This window comes from Notothenia coriiceps, unplaced genomic scaffold, assembly GCF_000735185.1.
Source record: "Notothenia coriiceps isolate Sejong01 unplaced genomic scaffold, NC01 NC01_scaffold00012562, whole genome shotgun sequence".
NCBI lineage: Eukaryota > Metazoa > Chordata > Actinopteri > Perciformes > Nototheniidae > Notothenia > Notothenia coriiceps.
The window spans coordinates 1-5000 of NW_011345263.1; the positions used below are offsets into that span (position 1 = coordinate 1).

Sequence of the window (5000 nt, forward strand, 5' to 3'; positions counted from 1 at the left end):
TTTGGAAAAGCTCCAGATCTTTAAAGCACCGACTCTCAGAACGTGTGTGTGTGTGTGTGTGTGTGTGTGTGTGTGTGTGTGTGTGTGTGTGTGTGTGTGTGTGTGTGTGTGTGTGTGTGTGTGCGTGTGTTTAGTGGGGGGTAGACAGCTGGTAAAACAAGCCCCGGTGCCGTGCTCTGATGCTAATTGCACTGTGGAAAGTGATCTGGCGCTGTACACACACGTTATGGCCAAAGGATAAAGTCAAACAAATGTCTTAGCACGAGTTTAAAAAAACGCAGCAGTAATGTGATCATTGGCAACTCGGTGGGATTCTTTTCTTCGGGCAAAACAACCAAAGTCACATGGGGTGTGTGTGTGTGGGGAGGGGGTCATGTGTGAAGGTGCTTAGATGTTGGCATGCTGCTTGTGTGTGAGCCAGGAGGAACGAGTGCCAGCCGGTCTGGTGACTGGGTCAGGCCGCTAAGCTATATGATCCACAAGTGTGCAAGACTCTTAGGGAGTTCAGGACGGGGTCGAAGCGTTCAATATACACACTGCATGAGGTGAAAAAAGCTACGAAACACTCAGTTGACTAACACTGATACGACAAGTTGAAAAATGTGAGTTTTTTACACAAAGAATCCTCCAAAAGCAACTATTGAAATCCTGTGTTTTCCAGATATGTGCATGCTACTTGGATACAAGTAAATCCGACAGAGAGTTTCTTGGAAGTAAGTCAGCTGGAAACAATGACAAAATCTAAGTTGACCATGAAGGAAACTACCTATAGGTGGAGAATCGATGGAGAGAAAGCATCCTTAAAATGCACAGAAATCGATCCAATAGTCCATGTTTTAAGGAGGGTAAACCTGGAGTTTAGAACGGTTTCAAAATGTTCAATTTATAAACGGCAAGCAGTAAAAATGCACTAGGGCTGTCCTGGAATACAGACATTTTAGTCCACAAACACTCAGTTTTACAGATTCTCCATTAAATAAACGTGAGTCCCTCTTCAAAAAAGAGTACCACTTTGAATCATGTTTTCAAGAGATGTGCTTCTTGGAAATAACATTCAGCCAGAAAAAAGTACAAAATCTGAGTTCCCTAAGACCAATTAGACGAGCTAAAGAGCCACGCTCCTCCTCCCTCCATGCACCTACCATGTACTCCATGTTGGAAGAGGGGGGGTACACCTGGCCTCGGAGCTTGTTGTGCAGATCCAGGATCAGCTGAGCGTCACTGTCCGTGATGGCCCTCTTTCCCCTCTGCTTGGCCTCCCAAAAGTCCCCCTCCTCGTCCAGGTACTTGTCCAGAATCGGTGCCCAGCCCGTGGAGTTGGGCAGCATCAGCATGGAGGAGGCGGTGTGCAAAAGTAAGAGCAGGGAGACGCCCCCCCTCAGAGGAGAAACATGCCTCATCCTGCAGGAAGAAGTGATGGTGGATGTGGCGAGAAGAGGAGAGGGTCTTCTTGGTCTACAGTGTGAGAGAAAAGCAGGAGAAAGTAAAGATTGCAGCAGATGTTCGGTATCAAATTTGCTTAAAAACATCGGTCAATATTCATCTTGGCTTGCAGAAACTTGGTTTGTGCAACAGGTGACTTCGTGGAGTTCACTTTGGGAAAACTGGGATACTGGGAAGAACTAGTATGCATTGGATACATCTCCATTAGATTTGACAACTAATATATAACTATTATAACCAGCTTTATTGTCATATGCACACTAGCTAGAGCTAATACAGTGCAACATACGATATACCTAAGGCATATACTGTAAATAAATAAAAAGAGTGCAAGAGAATGGTGCAATAAATGCAATATAAGTTAACTAGAAAACAGAAACTTGGTTTGTGCAACAGGTGACTTCGTGGAGTTCACTGTTCAAAACTGGGATACTGGGAAGAACTAGTGTGCATTAGATACATCTCTACTGTTTAACTTTCGTGGAGATTTTACAACAAATACACAACTATTATAACCACTTTTCTTCTTTCTTTGGTCAATAAGATTCTCAAATGTAAAGATACATCAGCTTTATTTTCATATGCATAACAGCTACAGCTTCAATAAAGCAAAAAACAATATAAGAGAAATAAAAAGAAACAAAAACAGTGAAGAAAGATGCATAGAAAAATAGCGCAAGAGAATGTTGCAAGGGAGACAATGGTGCAAATGAAATGAGAAGAAGTACACAAAATGTAAAAATAGAGAAAGATAAAATAAAAAATGAATGTTAAATTAAAAACTGTACAGGACGAATATATAATGTGAAATAAGCACATTGTAAACATGTCTTAATGTGGCAGAAACTGATCATGCAATGCAAATATAAACTCTAAAGCAATAAAACAACATGTTAAGACTTTATATAAAAATAAATAAATACTGCATCTCAGTGATGAACAGCAGCAGGATGGAGCTAATGCCTCCGCTTCACATATCCTCAGTTAAAGTTCTGTTTGCATGCTGCTGTGTGACAGGATCTGGAACAAAGTGCCAACACCCAATGGAGAACGTGAAGAACAGAAAAGCATATTGAAACAGAAAAGTCGAGGTGTGATTTAATGTGGAAATAATGTACCTTTGAATGGATTGGAATGCAGCCCGCTTCTGGAGATCCTGACAGAGATCTGGCTGTGAGGAAACTTCAGAAAGAAAAAGAAGTAAAAGCAGTTTTCCGTCAGAGAGGTGCAGCTGAGACAGAGGAACGTGGGCTTTCACTCCGTTTGAATACAAAAGACTCAGAGTGCCTCTTCCTTCTTTCGGGATACTTGCACCAAAGTCGCTAAAGCATCACTTCTGCACATTTATCCTCATGTTGGCCCCGCCCCCTGGCCACGCCCCCTTCAACAGCATGAACACGGCCCACTTTGCGCGTGCATGCTCGTGCGTGTGTGTGGCACAAGCAGGGATTTTTTTCCCCCGATGTTGAACATGTAGAAAAGCCACAGAAAGTCTCCGGCCACACACACATTATGTAATGTTCCTGCAGAGGTTTCATGGAGGACTTATTGTTTATGATCAGTGGTGGAGGAGCAATTACGTCCTTTTAGTTGAGTAAAAGTACTAATACTGCACTGTACAAATACTCTGTTACAAGGATAATATTGAACATAAAATGTTAAGTTAAGTAAAAGTGTGTAAGAGACAGTTTAAAGGGAAACGTCAACAGTTTCATAGAAATGAAAAAGAAATGCAGCTTTGTGAAGCTTTGCATTCAAAAATAAGTTGTATGTTAAATTATCTTCATTTCAGCTGTAGTTACATTTACTGTTTTTATTTTTAAAGAGTTTTCAATGTTTTGAATGCAAACATACTAAAGCTTACAGAGTACTTTGTTACATGTTAACATAGTGAAGGCCTTCAATGTGTCTCTAATATCTCAAGTTTAGACATAAATAGTTTCTATCAACCCTCAAATCATTTCAGCTCTACTTTAATATTCTGTTGCATAGTTTATTCTAAATCAAAACATCATATTTTACAAGTTCTGTCAATGTTTTTGGGTGCAAAGATCTTCACTAAAGCTGATAAATGTAGTTGAGTAAAGAGTAAAATGCTTCACTCAGAAAAAGTGTGTGTAGAATAGAAAATATTCAAGTTGAATCAGTCCATTACTGTAGGTCATCAATGTGTCTTTATGGTCTTGAGTACACTAACACTGATTTGATATTTATGTCTTAATAAGATGTATGTATGAAAGGTTTATCTTCTCAGTAAAGCACCTGCTCTTTAACGTTGTTGTTGCCTGTTGCTCCTTTACCTAGTTACGGGTTTATGTACAAAATAAAAGGTAAACCAGACCCTGTGAGGGGCCGGAGTCTAACTGTTCACAGGTGACTCCTTCAGGGGGATTAAAACACAAACCCACTCTGTGTTAATCCCCGACCCCTGAACCCTCGTCACCGTTTCCCCCGAACACCCAAACAGGCAGGATTTAGCTTAGATTTTCACATGTGGAAACAGAAGCTAATCACTGACACACACACACACACACACACACACACACACACACACACACACACACACACACACACACACACACACACACACACACACACTTTTCTTGTGTTTTACAAACAAAATGAACCCAGTGCTTACCGACCGCTCTGTCTCTCAGTAAACCCTCTTGTTTCCATGACTCCCTGATGTGTTCATGCCTCTTTACACAGCCCCCAACCATCAGGTGAGTCAGGGATAAATAGAGATTTGCCAGGGAAGACATGGATTGGTTGATTGTAGGGCAAAAGTATATTTAACTTATGGTGAGGTATGAGATATTGTTTCTCATGCACTTCTCACTAAAACGTGCAAAATACATATAAAAAAAAAGTAAGCACTACATAATTCTCCATTTGTGTATTAACCTTATTTACAGAATACAACATATTCAAATTACAAAGGGTCTGAGGTAAGTCTGGCCTTCACCTATAAAATGTGCCTTAGAGACACAAAAGAACAATGAAATGCACAAGGACCACCAAAAGACACACATTGACCACAAAGGGACTCGCCGGGTCTCTCAGTCAGGGACAAATGGAGATCTGCCAGGGAAGACTTTGATTGATCGTAGGGCGAAAGTATTTTTCACTCATGGTGAGATATGACAGTTTTTCTCATGCAGGTTGTTTTTGCTTCATTAAGTCATTAAAAAACTGCTTTTTGTATATTTGTGTCTTAAGATGTATCTAAATCCACCAAAAGCTAACATTAGATAATGGCTAATTTGCATATTTGGGCATTTTTAAATATAAAAGGTATTCGGGTCGGATGTAAGTCTGGCCTTCACCTATAAGATGTCCCTTAGAGATGCAAAACAACAACAACGAGACACACGATGACCACAAAGAGGCACAGATATGGCTCAGAGGAACACTAAACAACTAGAAAAAGGTGCAATGTGAAAACAAAAACATACAAATTGACCAAAAAACGAGGCTAAAAAACTATAAAGATTACCCATATGACAAACCATCATACATACAAACATATACGACAAAGATGAATCCAGGAAACATTT

At 40.3% G+C, this 5000-nt stretch overlaps 1 pseudogene; it reads right to left on the reverse strand.

Moving 5' to 3' along the window:
* Positions 1–1138: 1138 nt before the first annotated feature.
* On the reverse strand, positions 1139–2739 carry LOC104947398 (cysteine-rich secretory protein LCCL domain-containing 1 pseudogene; annotated as a pseudogene).
* Positions 2740–5000: the final 2261 nt, after the last annotated feature.